Raw genomic sequence first — 22,277 nt, 5'->3', positions numbered from 1 at the left:
CTGTGATAGGCTTTTTGTTTTTAAATAAACCTTTTTAAAAGAGTTTCAGATATACAGAAGAATTGTGAGAATAGTACAGAGAGTTCTTATATACCCTGCATTCAGTTTCTCTTATTTTTAACTCTTTCCCCCACCCCCATGAGATAATCTCCGTCTGTTGGCCAGGCTCCCTCCTGGGCAGAGGCGGTTCTCCTGTCTCAGCCTCCTGAGTAGCTGGGATTACAGGTGCACGCCACCACACCTGGCTACTTTTTGTGTTTTTAGTAGAGATGGGGTTTTGCCATGTTGGCTATGCTGGTCTCGAACTGCTGACCTCAGGTGATCCGGCCTCCTAAAGTGCTGGGATTACAGACGTGAGCCACCACGCTCAGCCTCATACTATTTTTAAATGAGCTGGATTCAAACATTTTCTCTGTAGGAATGGCAAAGACATCATTATCAGGAAAATGATGTAGCTGTATTATCTAAGAGTGATTTAAATAGATAACTTACAATCTAAATAATTATGTCTAAGTTGCTGGGTGCACATTTTTACAATTAGTTTAATTTGGAGAATGACACTGTTCAGAGCCAGACATTCTCTGAATTCTTTATTATTTATTTTGAAATGTTCAAGGTGATACTTGTTTTAACTGCCCTGACACTGTTCTTTTTTTGTTTGTTTGTTTTGAGACAGGGTCTTGCTCTGTTGCCCAGGCTGGAGTGCAGTGGCACACTTGTCAGCTTTACTGCAGCCTCCACCTCCCAGGTTCAAGCAATTCTCTTACCTTAGTCCCCCGAGTAGCTGGGATTACAGGCGCACCACCATGACTGGCTAATTTTTGTATTTTTGTTAGAGACAAGGTTTCACCATGTTGGCCATGCTCGTCCCGAACTCCTGACCTCAGGTGATCCACCCTTGTCGGCCTCCCAAAGTGCTGGGATTACAGGCGTGAGTCACCGCGCCTGGCCGACAATGTTCTAAGTTAATTACATTAGCCATAATATGTAAGATAGAAATTTGCTCATTTGTGTATAAGAAAGAAGATTCCGAAAAAGTTTTAAGGGCTGGGTGCAGTGATTTAATTTCTGTAATCCCAGCATTTTGGGAGGCCGAGGCAGGAGGATTGCTTGATTCCAGGAGTTCTGAGACCAGCCTGAGCAAGATGGTGAGGGCCCCCTCTCCCACTTTGGAGGTATGCTATAAGTAACAGGCCTTTGAAACTCATTTTGGGTATTGTGAAGATGTTATATTACAGTGTCCTTTTATTTATTTATTTAATTTGAGGTTAAACGTTTTTTTTTTTTTTTTTTTTTTTTTGAGATGGAGCCTCGCTCTGTTGCCCAGGCTGGAGTGTAGTGGCGCGATCTCGGCTCACTGCAAGCTCCAACTCCCGGGTTCACGCCATTCTCCTGCCTCAGCCTCCCGAGTAGCTGGGACTACAGGTGCCCACCACCACGCCTGGCTAATTTTTTGTATTTTTAGTAGAGACGGGGTTTCACTGTGTTAGCCAGGATGATCTCAATCTCCTGACCTTGCAATCTGCCCGCCTTGGCCTCCCAAAGTGCTGGGATAACAGGTGTGAGCCACTGCGCCTGGCCAGTTAAATGTTTTACTTTTAGACAACTACATGACATGTTTTTCTTACAAACAATGCCTCCATTCCAAAGAAATTGCAGTCAAAATAAATGAAGAGTTCAAGATGACATCAGTTCCATTTGTCTTAAGTTCTGGTGTTGTGTGAATGACAAGCAGCAGCCAATTATGATGGCAGGTGATCCGAAGTAATTGCCAAATTTGTTAACGTTTTTCCATTTCTAAACCATCCTTAAAGAAAAACATATATGAGGTCACACCATTCTCATTGACTTCTATTGAAAATGTAAGCTGGAGCTGGGCGCGGTGGCTCACGCCTGTAATCCCAGCACTTTGGGAGGCCAAGGCGGGCGGATCACCAGGTCAGGAGTTCGAGACCAGCCTGGCCAACATAGTGAAACCCCGTCTCTACTAAAAATACAAAAATTAGCCGGGTGTGGTGGTGCACACCTGTAGTCCCAGCCACTCGGGAGGCTGAGGCAGAAGAATCACTTGAACCCAGGAGGCGGACGTTGTGGTGAGCCAAGATCACGCCACTGTACTCCAGCCTGGGCAACAGCACGAGATTGTCTCAAAAAAAAAAAAAGAAAGAAAATGTAAGCTGTATGGATGAGACTGCAGAAACTCATCTACTGTGAAGGACCATACGAGCCAAGTGTATTAGCTGTCTAATACATATTTAGGATTATTTTGGTATAAGTCTGGATAAGGAGCAGCGAAGGGGAAGGGAGGCTATGGTTTTTACAGGTAAGGATTTAGGCTTTTACTCTGAGTGAGGTATGCATGGTTATTGTTAGATTAGTACTAACATTTGATGTTTAATTAGTGTAAAAGGCTTTCAGAAGGTGGAAAGTATGAGTGTTAAAATTAGTCTTCAGATTACTGGTTGAAAATCAGATTGTATTTTAAGGTTAGTCATTTTTATAAAGAGGAAGTTGTTTAGCAATTCTGAATCCTATATTGTTGAAATATCAGTAGCAGATGCTAGAATCCTATTAGTAATCACAAGGTAAAGTGAATTCTATTTTTTTTTTTTTTTTGAGACGGAGTCTCGCTCTATTGCCCAGGCTGGAGTGCAGTGGCCGGATCTCAGCTCACTGCAAGCTCCGCCTCCCGGGTTCCCGCCATTCTCCTGCCTCAGCCTCCCGAGTAGCTGGGACTACAGGCGCTCGCCACCTCGCCCGGCTAGTTTTTTGTATTTTTTTAGTAGAGACGGGGTTTCACCGTGTTAGCCAGGATGGTCTCGATCTCCTGACCTCGTGATCCGCCCATCTCGGCCTCCCAAAGTGCTGGGATTACAGGCTTGAGCCACCGCGCCCGGCGGTAAAGTGAATTCTAAAAGTGCAATCTTGAATTATTCAATGCTTGGTATCCAAATTATATGAAATATAATCATCCATTTTATGATTTTGAATAGAACTGTAGGTTGTTTTCTTAAATAAGAGTTGTTCTTCCTCCGCCTTCTCATTTTGAGTCCCTGGAATCTGTTCTATTTTTACTTGTGGATCTACATACTAAAGCTGTCTCTGATTTCATGCTCTGAAGATCAACAAGAGACCTTCTCTTGTAAGATGAGAATTGTGTAGTAGGTGACTATCAGAAGAGTAAACAAGTCTTAAGTCTGTAAACATTTTTTCAGTAAAGGCAGCGGAGTACCAGGTATCTCTTGTTACTATGACTAAAGAAAGTTCAATGGTCAATTAAGCAGCTGTTTACTAGCCTTGATAAGTAGTTGCTAGAAGTAATAGTAATTGTTTTCATAGTTTTACTGAAGGTTTATTTACTGTATGTGTGATTTTTTTTTTTTTTTTTGAGACGGAGTCTCGCTCTGTCGCCCAGGCTGGAGTGCAGTGGCCAGATCTCCGCTCACTGCAAGCTCCGCCTCCCGGGTTCACGCCATTCTCCTGCCTCAGCCTCCCGAGCAGCTGGGACTACAGGCGCCTGCCACCTCACCCGGCTTATTTTTTTGTATTTTTAGTAGAGACGGGGTTTCACCGTGTTAGCCAGGATGGTCTCGATCTCCTGACCTCGTGATCCGCCCGTCTCGGCCTCCCAAAGTGCTGGGATTACAGGCTTGAGCCACCGCGCCCGGCCTATGTATGTGTGATTTTTAAAGTTTTAAAGGGATCAATGAAAGTAATATATGGGGAATATTTGTAAGTTACTGGAAATAAGCCAGGAATTGAATTTTTAAAAGTGCCTTTCAGAGTAAATTATATTTTCATTTTCTTTATAGAATGAAAGTGGAACAATATTGTTTAAAATTCAAATTGAGCACCATTTGTACTTTTCAGGCCATTAGAATCTGCTCGAGGCGTGTGTGGGAAATATTATTTGATTCTTTATTATATTACCTTTGGCTAAAAATTGCAGAGAAGACTTTTTGACATCCTCAAAAAAAGTAATAAACAACTCCCTGAATCTAAAATAAAAGTTGGAAAAAAGTCATGAACACTAAGTTGCTCATGAGGGGCTTGGACTTCCTTGTATTTCTGGCCACCCATTTGGTGCTGTCACTCTGTTTGTCCCTTCTGGGCTTCTTGCTTTAATGTGACATCATATCAGACTTTTAATTCTGATTAATGTATTTACAAAGCTCATTTAAAATTTTCAGTAATTATGTTTGTAATTTGAAGTTTGATTCTTTGTTTCTTAGCCACATAAGCATTTTTGAATTTTGAATTGTGGGAAATTTCTGAAGGCAGGTAAAATACTTATTTTTTAATACCTTAACTCTCATCCCTTTTATTTTTTATATATTTAGAGACAGAGTCTCACTCTGTAGCCCAGGCTGCAATGAGGTGGCACAGTCATAGCTCACTGCAGCCTCAAACCCCTGGGCTCAAGTGATCCTCCAGCCTCAGCCTCCCAGGTAGCTAGGACTATATCACCACATGGTGCACCACCACACCCAGCTAATTTTTATTTTTGTTTTTTGTAGAGATGGGGGTTTCTCACTGTGTTGCCCAGGCCAGTCTCAAACTCCTGGCCTCAGCCTCCCAAAGTGCTAGGATTACAGGTGTGAGTCACCGCACCTGACTGAGAGCTTTTTTCATACGGAGTTTCACTCTTGTTGCCCAGGCTGGAGTGCAGCGGTATGATCTTGGCTCACTGCAACCTCCGCCTCCCGGATTCAAGCGATTTTCCTGCCTCAGCCTCCCGAGTAGCTGGCACTACAGGTGCCCATCCCCATACCCGATTAATTTTTTATAGTTTTAGTAGAGACGGGGTTTCACCATGTTAGTCAGGATGGTCTCAATGTCCTGACCTCATGATCCACCTGCCTTGGCCTCCCAAAGTGCTGGGATTACAGGTGCCAGCCACCGCGCCAAGCCGGGCTTCTTGATTGTAGTTTCTTTGTGGTACACACTTTGTGTAACACTCAGTGTTAATAGCTCTAAGTACTTACACTTGATTGCTTTCTTTCTTAGTATACTATTTATTCCTCCTATGAACTTGCTTTACGATTGAGAATAACCTTGGCTCCTCCAATAAATGAAGGACTTCGTGCTGTGTTAGAAACCTGTTGGAGTACCATTGTATTTGCCTGTTTTTGTCTTTTGGCAAATAGTCATTGCTATTTTTTTCCAGAAACACCCCCAGAGCTTTAGTCTCCAGAGTTTGTATCTGTTGCAACTGAGGAGAAATCTACCTGTGTAAATTTTTCCACTCCTCTTGAAAAAAGGTTTGAAGAAGAGTATAGTGAAATGCCACCCAAACCAACCTTCGTATATATGAAAAGAGCGCTTGGACATAAGAAATGTTTTTTTGAGATGGAATCTCACTCTTCATCCAGGCTGGAGTCCAGTGGCATGATCTTAGCTCACTGCAACCTCCGCCTCCTGGGTTCAAGCAATTCTTCTGCCTCAGCCTCCCATGTAGCTGGGACTACACCTCAGGTGACCCACCCACCTCGGCCTCCCAAAGTGCTGGGATTACAGGCATGAGCCACCGCGCCTGGTCTGGACTTGTTATTAATATAAAATTCTAGAGCCTTTAAGCCATAGGATCATGTAAAAATTACCTTACATTGGCACTTTCAATTTAAAGTGCTGACAGATCACACGTAATCTTCAAATTTAATTCTACATTTCACAAATATTTGAGTGCCTACTTTTGTAAACATAGCAGTACATTAAAGAACAGGACATAAAAGTTTTGCTGGTACAAAGTTTTGCAGTTAGGCCGGGCGCGGTGGCTCACGCCTATAATCCCAGCACTTTGGGAGGCCGAGACGGGCGGATCACGAGGTCAGGAGATCGAGACCATCCTGGCTAACCCGGTGAAACCCCGTCTCTACTAAAAAATAAAAAACTAGCCGGGCGAGGTGGCGGGTGCCTGTAGTCCCAGCTACTCGGGAGGCTGAGACAGGAGAATGGCGGGAACCCGGGAGGCGGAGCTTGCAGTGAGCTGAGATCCGGCCACTGCACTCCAGCCTGGGGGACAGAGCCAGACTCCGTCTCAAAAAAAAAAAACAAAAAAAAACAAAACAAAGTTTTGCAGTTAGTGTGGGAAGACAGATGATAAACTAGATAATTAAGTTAAAAATGTGGTGTATTAGGTAGTGCCCTGGAGAGAAAATAAAGCGGGAAAAGGGAATGAAAAGTTGAGGGTGGAGCATTGAGGTCTTGAAGAGCTTTCCAGGCCAAGTGAGGAACAGTACAGGGGCGCTGTGGTGGGAGAGAGGCCTGGCAGGGTCAGAGTAGCAGCAAAGGGTGTGGAGGGGAGGCTGTGTGGTTTTTGACAGGTAAGGATTTAGGCTTTTACTCAGAGGGAGGTAGCCGTGAGGTGTTTCAGCACTGGAGTGATATGACCTGATTTACATTTTAATGAGATCATTCTTGGCTTGCTATGCTGAGAATATAGACTGCACGGAGAGTCAGATGAGACATGATACTAGCTTGGACCTGTATTGGAGCCGAGGACAAAGTGGTTCGATTCTTGGGTATATTTCCTAAATAGAGCTGTTGGAATTTGCTGGTGGAATAGAATTCTTTTCCTTTTCTTTGAGACAGAATCTCGGTTTGTTGCCCAGCAGGAGTTCAGTGGCACAATCATGGCTCACCGCAGCTTCGAACCCCTGGGCTCAAGCCTCAGCTTCCCCAGTAGCTGGGACTATAGGCATGCACCACTGTACCTGACTAATTTTTAATATTTTTTGTAGAAATAGGGTCTCACTTTGTTGCCCAGCCTGGCCTCCTAAAATGTTGGGATTACAGGTATGAGCTACTGCGCCTGGCTTAGAAGGAACACAATATTTGGAGGGTAGAGTGTGTGAGGGAGTGTGAAGGGTAGAGTGTGTGAGAGAGTGTGTCAAGGGTAGAGTGTGTGAGAGAGTGTGTCAAGGGTAGAGTGTGTGAGAGAGTGTGTCAAGGGTAGACTGTGTGAGAGAGTGTGTCAAGAGTTCAGGTTTTTGGCCTCAACACCTGAAAGGATGGAGTTGACATTAACTGAAATGGAAAAGAAAGACTGCAGGACAAGGAGGAGAGATTACCAGCGGCTCAGTTTTGAATTTGCTACTTTTGATTCGCCTGTTAGACATGGAAGTAGAGAAGTCACATAGGCAGCTTACTGTATTTGATCTGGAATTCAGTGAGGAGGTTTGGCTTAGAGATATAAAGTGGGAAATTGTTAGCATATGGATTGCATATAAACCATGAAGTTGGATGGGCTCAATAAGGGAGTAAAGGTAGATAGGTGAAGAAGATTGAGGACTAAGTCTTGGGACACACTGGCATTGAGAAGCCAGATAAATAACCAGAAGCTAGTGAAGGAGTGTGAGTGGCATCAGTGAGGTGTGAGAGGAGGCAATCCAGAATGCCATGGCCTGTAAGCCAAGTGAAGAAAGCTTCAAGGGAAGAGAGATCAGCTGTGTCAAAAAAGAGTTTGGATAAGATAAGGACGGATGAGTGACCACTAGAGGTGAATGGTACTTTGAGAAAGGCAGTTGCACTGGATGGATTGGTATGAGCCTGAGAGAATGGAAGGAGAGCAAGTGGAGATAAGGAATGAAGACAACTCTTAAAGTTGTACTGTAAAGGGGTGTTGAGAAATGGTGCAGTAACTGGAGGACTTGTGGGCTTCATTTGTGTGTGTGTGCATCTGCGTGTGTGTGTGTGTGTGTGTGTGTAAAGGTTGGAGAACTGCTAGGTTGGAGAACTGCTAGTAGCATGCTTGATGCTGATGGGATTGAATTTAGTAGAGAGAAGAACTGATGACACAGGAGAGGGTAGGAATTTCTGGAGCAGTGTCTTTGAGGACATCTGAGTGGGGAGAATGAGATGAGATCTAATTACTGGTCAGTTTGGAAGCCTTATTAGGAGCAAGGGCAGTTGATCCAGAGAAACATGAGAGAAGGTAGAAAAGTAAATACATCGGCAGAGATTCAGGTTAGAAGATACGTCTGGGTAAAATGGGGAACATTTTCATACTTATCTCATTATTTTTGTGAGTATTAAGTTTAATACTTACAAAGGGATGATTACAGAACATACTACTCAGTAAGTGTTGACAAATTGTTAAGTTTGTAATATTTATAAAGTTACAATGTGATTTACATGACCAGCTTCTTTCAGTGTGTGACTAATACTCTGAAAATACTGGCTTTTCATTTGAGCCAGATGGCTCAGTCAGTAATTTCTAGTTGCCATCCTTTTTTTTTTTTTTTAAAGGCACTGGGCACCAAAGGTGCTACTCACACAGAATATCAACTTGAAACTCACCCTGGAAAGACAAGATTTTCGTAGTTCTAATCAGAAACATTGTAATTTTGTTATGTTCATGTTACGGTATTGAAGGTGATTTTTTTGTTTTTGTTTTTTTAAATATGTGAATAAAGGGGCCGGGTGTGGAAGGCCGAAATGGGAGGGTCACTTGAGACCAGGAGTTTAAGACCAGCCTGGTGAACACTGTGAGACCCCCATCTCTATTTAAGAAAAAAATAAAAAATAAATAGTATGTTGGATATTAGTTCGTTCTCATGTTACTGTAAAGAATTGCCCGAGACTGGATAATTTATAAAGGAAAGAGGTTTAATTCACTCACAGTTCTGCATGGCTGGGGAGGCCTCAGGAAACTTAAAATCAAGGCAGAAAGGGAAGCAAACATCCGTGCTCAACATGGCGGCAGGACAGAGAGGTGCAATGTGAAGCGGGGAAAAGCCCCTTTATAACATCATCAGATCTCGTGAGAACGCACTATCACGAGACTAGCATGGGTGAACGCCCCCATGATCTAATCACAGCCCATGAGGTTTCCCCCCCTCAACGTGTGGGGATTACATTTAGGATTACATTTCAAGATGAGATTTTGGGCAGGAACACAGCCAAACCGTATCATGTGGGTAAAAATTCCTTTAGTAAAGTTGTAACATTGTCTGATGGAAAAGGGGATTTGTTTTCATTTTGGTTAGAACAGAAGTAGTAAAGAAATCACGTATCCGTATATACGGTAATTGTAGTTTTAGGACCAGTTGTAAAGTTAGTGCGGATAAAGTGGGAACATTAGAAGGAGAGTTGGAACCAAGAGGTACCTGGAAAATCTACTCAAAACTCTCACTGGATTTAAGTATATTCCTATTTTGAAAATTCAGTAGGCCGGGCGCGGTGGCTCAAGCCTGTAATCCCAGCACTTTGGGAGGCCGAGGCGGGCGGATCACAAGGTCAGGAGATCGAGACCACAGTGAAACCCCGTCTCTACTAAAAATACAAAAAATTAGCCGGGCGCGGTGGCGGGCGCCTGTAGTCCCAGCTACTCAGGAGGCTGAGGCAGGAGAATGGCGGGAACCCGGGAGGTGGAGCTTGCAGTGAGCCGAGATCGCGCCACTGCACTCCAGCCTGGGCAACAGCGTGAGACTCCGTCTCAAAAAAAAAAAAAAAAAAAAAAGAAAATTCAGTAGATATGTTCTCTAAGAACATCAGAACCTCAGTATCAGTTTAGGGCAAGATGGAGGATGGAAGAATGAAAGAGGGGATATAAAGAAGTTTTATTAGGTTGGGCATGGTGGCTCATGCCTGTTACCCCAACATTTTGGGAGGCCAAAGTATGAGATCACTTGAGCCCAGGAATTTGAGACCAATCTGGGCAACATAGGGGAGACCCTGTTTGTACCAACAGTTAAAAAAAAATAGCCACATGCACCTGTGTTGCCAGCTAATCAGGAAGCTGAGGTGAGAGGATAGCTTGAGCTCAGGGCTGCAGTGAGCTATATGACTGCACCACTGCACTCCAGCCTGTGTAACCCCAGGCGGAGAGAAGTGAGACTCCATTAAAAGAAGGAAAAGAAAAGAAAAAGGAAAAGAGAGAAGGAATAAATTTTATTGTTATTTTAAGAAAATTTGGCTTTGGCTTTTTTTTTTTTTTTTTTTTTGAGACGGAGTCTCGCTCTGTCACCCAGGCTGGAGTGCAGTGGCCGGATCTCAGCTCACTGCAAGCTCCGCCTCCCGGGTTCACGCCATTCTCCTGCCTCAGCCTCCCGAGTAGCTGGGACTACAGGCGCCCGCCACCTCGCCCGGCTAAGTTTTTTTTGTATTTTTAGTAGAGACGGGGTTTCACTGTGTTACCCAGGATGGTCTCGATCTCCTGACCTCGTGATGCGCCCGTCTCGGCCTCCCAAAGTGCTGGGATTACAGGCTTGAGCCACCGCGCCCGGCCGGCTTTTTTTTTTTTTTGAGACGCAGTTTTGCTCTTGTTGCCCAGGCTGGAGCGCAATGGCATGATCTCGGCTCACCACAACCTCCACCTCCTGGGTTCAAGTGATTCTGCTGCCTCAGCCTCCCGAGTAGCTGGGATTACAGGCATGCGCCACCACGCCTGGCTAATTTTGTATTTTAATAGAGGTGTGGTTTCTCCATGTTGGTCAGGCTGGTCTCAAACTCCCAACCTCAGGTGATCTGCCCAAAAGAGTTAAGAATGAGTTAAGAGCTTGGACCAGGTGTGATGGCTCATGCCTGCAATCCCAGCACTTTGGGAGGCCAAGGCAGGTGGATCATCTGAGGTCAGGAGTTCAAGACCAGCCTGGCCAACATGCTGAAACCCCATCTCTACTAAATACAAAAAATTAGCTGGCTGTGGTGGCAGGTGCCTGTAATCCCAGCTACTCGGGAGGCTGAGGCAGGAGAATCACTTGAACCCGGGAGTTGGAGGTTGCAGTGAGCCGAGATCATGCCACTGCACTCCAGCCTGGGCAACAAGAGTGAAACTCCATATGAAAAAAACTCTCAGCTGGGTGCGGTGACTCACACCTGTAATCCTAGCACTTTGGGAGGCTGAGGCCAGGAGTTAAATATTTTGACTCCCACTCCAGATCATCAAATTGTTTTGAGAGTAAATGAGTTGAAGCACGCATACTGCCTAGTTAGACCAGTGTCTGAGATAAATACAATACAGAGTTTGCTATTATAATTTAGAATTTTTATTGAGTATACTCTGCTGTCTATGCACAGTTGGCTCAGGAAATGAATTGGGAAGCTTTTCTGTTTCATAGGATAGTTTAATAAGAGAATTGAAATTACTCTTTACTTACTATGAAAATGTCTGAGACTGGTATTTGGAGTGGGTGGGGAGCTAACTGTGTAACTCATGCGAATGTTCAGAAGTTATTGAAGTATTTTCTAATTCTATTAGATGCTTTTGACAATTTATATTTTCCTAGAAAATCATCCATTGTATCTATGTTTAAAATTTAGCAGCTTAGGATTTACTGCAAATGTATTTTATGCTTATTTTGATTTCTTCTCTATTATCTTACTTCCTTTTCAGTCCCTCATTTCATATAATTGTCGTTTTAGTCCAGCTAATAGTTTGTCTGTTTTATTTTCCCCTCCCATCAAAATATAGCGACTAGGTTTTTTTTTTTTTGAGATGGAGTCTCACTCTGTCACCCAGGCTGGAGTTCAGTGGTGCGATCTCAGCTCACTGCAACCTCCGCCTCCCAGGTTCAAGTGATTCTCCTGCCTCAGCCTCCCGAGTAGCTGGGACTACAGCCACGTGCCAGCATGCCTGGCTAATTTTTTGTATTTATAGTAGAGATGGGGTTTCACCGTGTTAGCCAGGATGGTCTTGATCTCCTGACCTCGTGATCTGACCGCCTCGGCCTCCCAGAGTGCTGGGATTACAGGCATGAGCCACTGTGCCCGGCCGCTCCTAGGTTTTAGAATTAATTCTGCAGGCTTCTGTTCTCTTACTTGAGTAACTTTGAATTCCCTTTATCTGATTTTTAAACGTTTATTTTTTAACCTTGAGTTGAATGCTCATTTAATTCTTGCTCGGTTGAAGGTGTTTAGGCTGTGGCTCTTCCTCTGAGTATAACTTTATTAGTGTACCAAAGGTTTTTTCTCTTTCTTTCTTTCTTTCTTTTTTTTTTTTTGAGACGGAGTTTCATTCTTGTTGCCCAGGCTGGAGTGCAATGGCGTGATCTCGGCTCACTGCAACCTCCACTTCCCGGGTTCAAACGACTCTCCTGCCTCAGCCTCCCGAGTAGCTGGGATTACAGGCATGCGCCACCACGCCCGGCTAATTTTGTATTTTTAGTAGAGTCAGGGTTTCACTATGTTGACCAGGCTGGTTTCGAACCCCTGACATCAGGTGATCCACCTGTCTCAACCTCCCAAAGTGCTGAGATTACAGATGTGAGCCACTGTGCCCACTTTCTTTTTCCTTTTCTTTCTTTCTTTCTTTTTTTTTGAGACAATGTCTCCTGCTGTTACACAGATTAGAGTGTAGTGGTGTGAACACAACTGATTACAGCCTTGACCTCCTGGGCTCAAGGGATCCTCCTACCTTAACCTCTCAAGTAGCTAGGACTACAGGCATGCGCCAGGATGCCCCCCTAACTTTTTTTTATTGTTTGTAGAGACAGGGTTTTGCCATATTGCCCAGGCTGGTCTTGAACTCCTGAGCTCAAGCAGTCTGCCTGCCTCAGCCTCCCAAAGTGCTGAGATTACACGCATGAGCCACTGGGCCCAGTCGTACCAGAGATTTTTATATGGGCAGTTTATATCATTATTATTTTCTAGGTAATCTCTATTGATTTTGATTTATATTACTCCATTCAATTACTTGAAGTAATTTAAGGAGAGACAGTACATAACTGTCAAGTCTACTGCATTAAGGGGAGTAACTTCATTGTTTAATTCTCAGATTGTGGTATAGACTATTTCTGCTTTCTTAAAATGTTTGAGGTGTTAATGGCCTAAATAGATGATCAGTTTTTATAACTGTTGCATAGAGACTTGATCTCATTCTTTCATATGTTCAGCCATTTTGTCGTTTATGTATTTGATCTTTCAGGAAATGGTAATCCTCTTATATTCTTACTTCTGCCTAAAGATTTTTCTTATATTTCTTTAAAATTTTTGTTCTGGCCAGGCGCAGTGGCTCACATGTAATCCCAGCCTGGCCAAAATGGTGAAACGTCGCCTCTACTAAAAATACAGAAATTAGCTGGGTGTGGTGGTGCACGCCTGTAATCCTAGCTACTCTGGAGGCTGAGGCAGGAGAATCCCTTGAACCCGGGAGGCGGAGGTTGCAGTGAGCCTCACACCATTGTACTCGAGCCTGGGCGACAGAGCAAGACCCCGTCTCAAAAAAAAAAAAAGAAGTTTTTGTTCTAACTATGTATTATGAAGATTTTGGTGTATATAGTTTTATAACATATCTTTATAGATTGTAATCTTGATCATTATAAGAAATGACCCTTTTCTGCCTCCTTTAATTTTTCAGTTTGAATTCAACTGGTTTTAAAAGGGTGTTTATACTTGCTAGATTTTTTTTTTTTTTTTTTTTTTGAGACGGAGTCTCGCTCTGTCACCCAGGCTGGAGTGCAGTGGCCGGATCTCAGCTCACTGCAAGCTCCGCCTCCCGGGTTCACGCCATTCTCCTGCCTCAGCCTCCCGAGCAGTTGGGACTACAGGCGCCTGCCACCGCGCCCGGCTAGTTTTTTGTATTTTTTAGTAGAGACGGGGTTTCACCGTGTTAGCCAGGATGGTCTCGATCTCCTGACCTCGTGATCCGCCCGTCTCGGCCTCCCAAAGTGCTGGGATTACAGGCTTGAGCCACCGCGCCCGGCCTATACTTGCTAGATATACTTTTATCTAACCTTTTACTTTTAACTTATCAAAGTCTCTATTTTAGGTTTGTGTCTTGTAGACCCTTGTAGTTGGATCAAGGTTAGTCTTGACTCAATTTGAGATGCTTTTAATCATTTACATTAATGTTGCATATTTTGCTTTGCTTATATAATATTAGTGTATTTGTTTTGTTGTCATCTATAGTTCGCTTTTGGTTTTCTTTCTTTTCTTTTCTTTTTTTTTGAGGCAGAGTCTAGCTCTGTTGCCCAGGCTGGAGTGCAGTGGCGTGATCTCGGGCTCACTGTAACCTCCGTCTCCGGGGTTCAAGTGATTCTCCTGCCTCAGCCTCCCGAGTAGCTGAGACTACAGGCGCCTACCACCATGCCCAGCTAATTTTTTGTGTTTTTAGTAGAGACCGGGTTTCATCATGTTGGCCAGGCTGGTCTTGAACTCCTGACCTCAAGTGATCTGCCCGCCTCGGCCTTCCAAAGTGCTGGGATTACAGGGGTGAGCTACAGCCTCTGGCCTAGTTTTCTTCTTTTAAACTACATGGTTTTTTTGGCCGGGCGCGGTGGCTCAAGCCTGTAATCCCAGCACTTTGGGAGGCCGAGACGGGCGGATCACGAGGTCAGGAGATCGAGACCATCCTGGCTGACATGGTGAAACCCCGTCTCTACTTTAAAAAATACAAAAAACTAGCCGGGCGAGGTGGCGGCGCCTATAGTCCCAGCTACTCGGGAGGCTGAGGCAGGAGAATGGCGTAAACCCGGGAGGTGGAGCTTGCAGTGAGCTGAGATCCGGCCACTGCACTCCAGCCTGGGCGGCAGAGTGAGACTCCGTCTCAAAAAAAAAAAAAAAAAAAAAAAAACTACATGGTTTTCTTTATTTGCTTTCCCTTCTCTCTTATATACTGTATTTCGTTATGTCTCAGATACCATTGGTGGTTGTGTGCTTCGTTATTTTGTATACCATTAATACAGTTAAATGCTGTCAAAGTATGACATTCCATTGGTTGAAATATGCATGCTGATTTCAGATAGACAAATGTGAAAAAGGTACATCTTAGAATAAACGTGGTAGTTTGTAGTTCTGTGGGTATTGTAAAGCTATAGCTTTAATATATTTAAATCTATTGTGTTTATCAAATAGTTTTTTCAGGAGTGGTTGAGTGCTCTTATGTTTAAAAATGTCTGTTAGTGGCTTTCACAAGCAAAATGATGTTTTGGCTGGTTACAGAATTTTTGGGCTACATTTCCCTTTCCCTTAATACCCAGCAGACACTGTTCCATTATCTTCTGGCATCTAGGGTTACTCTAGAAAAGTCTGGGCCAGCCTGACTGTTTTTTTCCCTTTGTAGGTGACCTACTTCTGCCTGAGTATTGCTAGAATTCTTTCTTTATCCTTGAAGTTCAGTAACTTCATCAGGATATAACTCGGTCTTGGTGTGATTCTCTATTACATTTTCCTGTTAAATGGTAAGCCATTCAAACTGCAGATTCAGGAATATTTTCTTATATACCTTTTAATATGATTCATTTTTATTTTTCTTTACTCAAGAAACATCAGTTTTACGATAGTTTGTCTTTATTTCCTGTCTTCCATTTCATTAGTTTTCTAAATGCTTCTCTGTTCTTTTCTGCTGTGCTCGATGTAATTTTCTTGAGATTTTGTTTGATACCATGTTTTCATCAGTATCAGGTTGACTACTTCCTATATGTGATGTGGTTTTCATTTTGCCAGTGGCTTCAGTACTTCATTCAATTTTATATATTTATGTCTGTGAGTTGTTCTTTCAACTTGTCTCATTTATTTCCCTCTTTTTAAAAAAGCTTTTACTTAACAGTGAAACAGGTAAAACCACCTGTCATCCCAGCACTTTGGGATGCTGAGGCAGGTGGATCACTTGAGGTCAGGAGTTCGAGACCAGCCTGGCCAACATGGTGAAACCCGTCTCTACTAAAAATACAAAAATTAGCCGGGCGTGGTGGTGGGCGCCTGTAATCCTAGCTACTCGGGAGGCTGAGGCAGGAGAATCGTTTGAACTGGGGAGGCAGAAGTTTCCGTGAGCTGAGATTGTGCCACTGCACTCCAGCTTGGGCGACAGAGACTCCCTCTCAAAAACAAACAAACAGGTAAAACCACATTGTTTTTGAGCAGATGGGTTAAAACCAGTTACACAGTGGCTAATATTAAAATTTACTCTCTAAGAAGTGATGAGTAAAATGGTTTTATCAAGTCTTGAGTTTTATTAATGGCATGAAATATAGAAAAGCCATTATTTGCAGGCTTAGATATACTGTTTTTTGCAGTTGGATAAACTTTTGTACACAGTAGAAATCTGATTTTGCTATGTGTTTTTGTTTATGAGGGAGAAGTGTTCAATGACTTTTTCCCCTGTCATTGAAAATCTATTGAAGATTTTTTTTTCATTCAGTGAGTTACAAAATATACTAGAAAAATATAATGGAAATGTGCCTTGCGTAGTGGCTTATGCCTGTAATCCCAGCACTTTAGAAGGCCAAGGCAGGTGGATGGCTTGAGCCTAGGAGCCTAGGCTGCAGTGAGCCATGATCATGCCATTGTACTCCAGCCTGGGCAACAGAGTGAGACCCTGTCCAAAAAAAAAAAAAAAAAATTTCATGGAAATTATAACATGTTCTGCCATTCATGTGCCACAATTCAAGACCTGCTATGTGATTTTCTCGTGAATGCCAGTCGCCTCTTTGTTTTATTCTGAAGAAATGAAGGTGATCAGTGATAAGCCCCCTGGTCTTCATTCAGGGCTGAAGGGAATAGTGAAAATTGTGAACGTGTGCAACTTGTGGTTACTAAGTGAGACTTTCACTGCGATTTATGCAAAAGGTGTAAGTCTTTTAATTTTTTTTTTTTTAAACAGAGTCTCTGTCACCCAGGCTGGAGTGCAGTGGCACGATCTCAGCTCACTGCAACCTCTGCCTCCTGGGTTCAAGAGATTCTCCTGCCTCTGCTTCCCGAGTAGCTGGGACCACAGGCACATGCCACCACACTTGGCTAATTTTTTTTTTTTTTTTTTTCTTTGAGACGGAGTCTCACGCTGTTGCCCAGGCTGGAGTGCAGTGGCGCGATCTCGGCTCACTGCAAGCTCCGCTTCCTGGGTTCACGCCATTCTCCTGCCTCAGCCTCCTGAGTAGCTAGGACTACAGGCGCCCGCCACCGCGCCCGGCTAATTTTTTGTATTTTTAGTAGAGACGGGGTTTCACTGTGGTCTCAATCTCCTGACCTTGTGATCCGCCCGCCTCGGCCTCCCAAAGTGCTGGGATTACAGGCTTGAGCCACCGCGCCCGGCCACACTTGGCTAATTTTTAGTATTTTTAGTAGAGACAAGGTTTCACTGTGTTAGCCAGGATGGTCTCGATCTCCTGACCCCGTGATCCGCCTGCCTCAGCCTCCCAAAGTGCTGGGATTACAGGTGTGAGCCATCACACCTGGCTAGCACCCAGCTGATTTTTGTATTTTTAGTAGAGATGGGGTTTCACCATGTTGGCCAGGCTGGTCTCGAACTCATGAGATCAGGTGATCTGCCTGCCTCGGCCTCCCAAAGTGCTGGGATTACAGACATGAGCCACTGCGCCCAGCCCGTCTTTTACATTTTAAATAGTTTAGCTGTTTGGAGAACAGGTTCTCCCATAAGTTTTTTTCTTCTCTTCCTTTTTTTGAAATGATGGCTGAGATACAAACATTATTTACATTACTTTTGATGTTAACAAAGGTTATTTCAGTAGACTTGCACATTTAGAGTATGCCAGCAACTTACTCAATATTGCGATAGGTGGAATTTACGGTCTAGTGTCTGAATTGTAGCTTATCCTCAACCATCAAAATTGTTATCCAAATTTCTTGTGTTCCAAACTTAAGGATTGTTGTGTTTCACTGCCAGTGACATGGCTTTTTCCTAAAGTGATACATATTTTTAAGTAATTCATTTATTGGGCAAATATTTACTGCCAGAGACTGTCACAGGTCCTGGGGCTATATCAGTAAATAAACGAAAACCCTTGTTCTTATAGAACTTGCATTGTAGTCAGGGTAGGAGAGAGAAGAATTAATAGAAAGTGTAGAGTGCTGTGTGGAAACTAGAACAGGCAAAGAAGATAAAATAAGGAGTGTGTAAGGGGGTGGGGTTTCATTAAAAATAGGGTGACAGTGGACCGAGGAACTCAGGTAAAGGAGTGAATCATGTAGAGGTTAGGTACAGCAAGCACAAAGGCCCTGAAAGGGGGCTGACCTGAATGCTGGAGGGAGGTGGCAGAGCAGTTAGCTGAAGGTTGGAGAGAGATGCTGGTTAATTCTGAAGGACCCTATAGGCCACCATACAGGCCACTACTCTGAGTGAGAATGGGAAGCCGTTGATATAGTGACATGACGTGACTCATGTTTTTCCAGGGTTACTTCTGCCTGCTGGGTTGAGAGTAGATACAATAGGGAAGGTATTTTCCATAGTACCCCAGCACACGTATTTTATTAAACGTTTATGGCTGAAATGAAAGCTTCACGAACAATATCCCTATTTTATTTTTCATTTCCGTTAGGAAAAATAGGTGCTGGTTATGTCCCACTAGATCTGTTTCATGACTGTGTGACTTAAGGTTGAAAAATACTGCCAGATAGGATATAGCCTCTGACTTAGTGGACAAGAAGTAAAATTGAGGTTTGTGTATGAAAGCAAAGTGAACACAATGTAAAATTAAAAAAAGAATAAAAACTTAAAAATCAACATTATATATATATGTGTATATACTTAGCTTTAAAAAACCCAAATAATCAAATAGCAGTGATTCTAGAGGCCTAAGTGAACAATGCATTCAGTGAAGGATAATGAAGAATTCCCCAGAGGCAATTGCTTTTAAAACCTTTCAGGTTCAAATCTCCTGGGGGCTTAACTCCATGCTTCTAAATAATATATTTATAGTGTTTATTTTTTGGTTTATCAACTTTAGACATTCTCTGTTGACTTCTTGCTATGACAGATGTTTTCAGTCCCACTTCTCACTACTGACCTTCCTCGTACGACGGTCACTGAACTGGCGCCTCTCTGGGGTTCTGCCCAGAAGATTAGCCTTCCTCCTTCGCTGCAGCTCCTCTGTGAGTATTCTGCTCTCTGCTCCCTCCACTCTGCTCACTCAGTTCACGTTCTTCCATCGTCTTCATCTTTCAGAGCCATGGGCAATCCACCTGGTCTTTTTAATAAATATTTTACATTAAAAAGTTATTTTTAAATTTCTTTAGAAAAATTTATTTAACTTCTTAGGAGGGAGAAGAGATGAGCACATGTGCCCACACTGACACCTTAAACTAGAAGACAAGATTCGGCCAAAGCTTTTTGTTGTCAAAAGTGTGTAGTGTATGTGTTTTAAGAGTTAGATATATTTAGAATACCTTATCTTTTAAAAAATTGTGAATATTTCCCCATGTCCTGAAATGCTCTTTTAAAGTGTTTTAAATAGATGCAGAGCATTCTTGCATATGCTGGTACTATCATATTCCCCACATCTTGACTTCTGGGTTTTCAAATTATAATTGTAAACCACTTAAATTATAACTAATGCTTCTGTGGATTTTCCTTATGAAAACATTTATACATAATCCTTGATTATTTCTCTTCAGATAAATTTCTGTTCATTTCTTAGTCAAGGAAAATAAATATTTTTGAGGTTCTTCATAAATATTACTGATTGCCTTCTAGAAAGGCTTTGCTAATTTGTATTTCCACTATTAACTGTATCAAAGTGCCACTTTTTATTGTGTTCTTAATACCACCAGGAACTTTAAAAAAATGTTTGATTCTGCTAGGTAAAAAGAATTATTTTAAAAATTCCCGAGAAAGGTGAACACCTTGACAGTTTTGAATTTGTGTCTCTGTGTGTGTGTGTGTGTGTGTGTGTGTGTGAAAGGTTTATGTGAGCAATTATTTGCCTTTTAATTTTTCATGACTATTTTGGCATTTAGAAATTTTTTTTGGGGGGGCAGGGCACAGTGGCTCATCATGCCTGTAATCCTAGCACTTTGAGAGGCCAAGGTGGGTAGATCTCTTGAGGTTAGGAGTTGGAAACCAGTCTGGCCAACATGGTGAAACCCTGTCTCGAATGAATGAATGAATGAATGAATGGTATTTATTTTTTTGAGATGGATTTTCACTCTTGTTGTCCAGGCTGGAGTGCAATGGTGCTATCTTGGCTCACCGCAACCTCTGCCTCCCAGGTTCAAGCAATTCTCCTGACTCAGCCTCCCAAGTAGCTGGGATTACAGGTTTGTGCCACCACACCTGGCTAATTTTTGTGTTTTCAGTAGAGACCGTGTTTCACCACATTGGCCAGGCTGGTCTCAAACTCCTGACCTCAGGTGATCCTCCCACCTCGGCCTCCCAAATTGCTGGGATAACAGGCGTGAGCCACTGCGTCTGGCCAAAATTTTATTTTTTTAAATCATCCAATTAAGTAGGCTTTCCATTTATTTTTTTGACACTTAGACTAATGTTTCCCATTCCTAAAATCAAGTAAGACTGTGAAAAATTTGAAGATAGCTTTGAATTTGGAGTGGGGTATGGAAAAGTGCCTGGGAGAAACTTGGCAACAGTTGATCTAGAAACAGTTGGGCTTTGGCTTGTGTTAGAAATCTGCTGTCATTTAGATTTTCGATTGTTGCTGTCTTCATGTTTCCTGTTGCCTCATACCGTAGAAGGTGTTAAATTGTTAGACACTTCCATGAGTGTACTTCATACATGTAAAACATTGTAGACTCATGAGACGTAACTCATTGCTCTGGGTAGTCTAGCTAAACTAGTCTTTCCACTCAGAGAGCATGATACTTAAGCGTTCTTCCAGTGAGTCATGAATTGTCATCAGGGAATTGCTCAATATTTGGCTTAATTCCATTAGGAATTGCTACTGGTGATAGTTTAGTCCTTATTTAGTTTTAGTCTAAGAGAACCTTACTGACATTACTATAAATCTTAAGGGAAAAAAAGCATACCTTTAAACAAGCCTCATGGCAATGGACTAGTCAGGATAGTAAGAAAAAGTTATACTGGGAAGAGAGAGATGGTTTATGAATTGGTTACAAAAGACACTTCAGTATTATTTTGAAGACAACCCTGATTTCAGTCGTGGGTGAAATCCTTAATCAACCACAAAAATGTCTTACATTTTAAATATATTAAAGTCCTTAAATTATGGAAAGAGTATCTTCTAAGAAGTTGATTAATAGTAGAAAGAAGAGTCTCAGTCTTTTTTTTTTTTTTGAGAGGGAGTCTCATTCGCCCAGGCTGGAGTGCAGTGGTACCATCTGAGCTCACTACAACCTCTACCTCCCAGGGTCAAGCAATCCATCTACCTCAGCCTCCCTATTAATTGAGACCACCGGCACATGCCATCATGCCCAGCTAATTTTTTTTTTTTTTTGAGACGGAATCTCGCTCTGTCACCAGGCTAGAGTGCAGTGGTGTGATCGCGGCTCACTGCAACCTCCGCCTCCCGTGTTCAAGCGACTCTCCTGCCTCAGCTTCCTGAGTAGCTGAGACCACAGGCACGCACCACCACACCCAGCTAATTTTTGTATTTTTAGTAGAGATGGGGGGGTTTGTTTCACCATGTTGGCCAGGCTGGTCTCGAACTCCTGACTTCAGGTGCTCCACTCACCTCAGCCTCCCAAAGTGCTGGGATTACAGGCGTGAGCCACTGCACCCAGCCCCGGCTAATTTTTTTTGAAAAGTTTTTTGTAGAGACTGGGTTTAGCCATGTTGCCGAGACTGGTCTTAAATTCCCAGGTTCAAGTGATCCACTTGATTCGAACTCCTGGGCTCAGAACTGGTCCCAGACTGGTCTCGAACTCTTGGGTTAAAGCGATCCACTCAACTCAGCCTCTCAAAGTGCTGGGATTACAGGTGTGAGCTGGTGTGCCCAGCCTCAGTCTCATTTCACCTGAATACAATAATGTATGGTTTTGGTGTATTTTTTTCCCACCTCTGCCTCCCGGGTTCGAGCAATTCTCCTGCCTCAGCCTCCAGAGTAGCTGGGACTACAGGCACACGCCACCACGCCTGATTAATTTTTTGTATTTTTGTAGAGACGGGGTTTCACCATGTTGCCCAGGCTGGTCTTGAACTCCTGAGCTAAGGCAATCCACCTGCCTCCGCCTCCGTAAGTGCTGGGATTACAGGTGTGAGCCACCACACCAGGCCGCCATTGTCATTTTTTAATGCAGCACAGAAGCCCATCAAGTGGTAGTCACATAATTTCCTAATTTAATTTTGAAAAAATTTTAGATGAATTCCAATTTTCTATGTGCTTAGGTTTCTTTTATAAGTTTGAATAAATGTATAAATAATTTCAGGGTTATTTTATGGGTTCTTGGTATGTCATGCAGATAAATTGTTGTAAATGGAATAAGATACAGAGGAATGCAAAAGAAGCTAAGAAGCAAGCGTGACAGCATCCTCTTACTTTATTGCGTTCTCTGCAGTAGTCAGGGTATAGGGCAATGAATTCAGATCAGAATCATAGACTTTATTGTATCTCTTGTTAGCCAAAATATTTAAGTTATCTGACATTTACTAGGTCTATTAAATCACCCAAGGGAAGAACTTTTTTTTGTATGCA

General features: G+C 42.9%; 1 protein-coding gene across 7 annotated transcripts in view; it reads left to right on the top strand.

Annotated features, from left to right (window-relative positions):
• UBE2G1 (ubiquitin conjugating enzyme E2 G1) overlaps positions 1 to 22,277 on the top strand; it is a 104,634-nt gene that overhangs the window by 17,286 nt on the left and 65,071 nt on the right. For 2 of the 7 annotated variants that reach the window (XR_012425145.1, XM_045376350.3), the window contains exons 2-3: positions 15,002 to 15,119; positions 18,651 to 18,765. The exons of 2 other annotated variants lie outside the window; for them this stretch is intronic. The gene's annotated coding sequence lies outside the window, so the exon portion shown is untranslated. Of the gene's footprint in view, positions 1 to 15,001; positions 15,120 to 18,620; positions 18,766 to 22,277 lie in introns of all 7 variants that reach the window. 3 more of the 7 variants (XM_045376348.3, XM_045376347.3, XM_045376351.3) reach the window with 3 other exon arrangements.

This window comes from Macaca fascicularis, chromosome 16 (genome assembly GCF_037993035.2).
Source record: "Macaca fascicularis isolate 582-1 chromosome 16, T2T-MFA8v1.1".
In the NCBI taxonomy this organism is placed as follows: domain Eukaryota; kingdom Metazoa; phylum Chordata; class Mammalia; order Primates; family Cercopithecidae; genus Macaca; species Macaca fascicularis.
The sequence above is the reverse complement of the archived record's forward strand: the minus strand, read 5'-3'. Positions and strand labels throughout refer to the sequence as shown.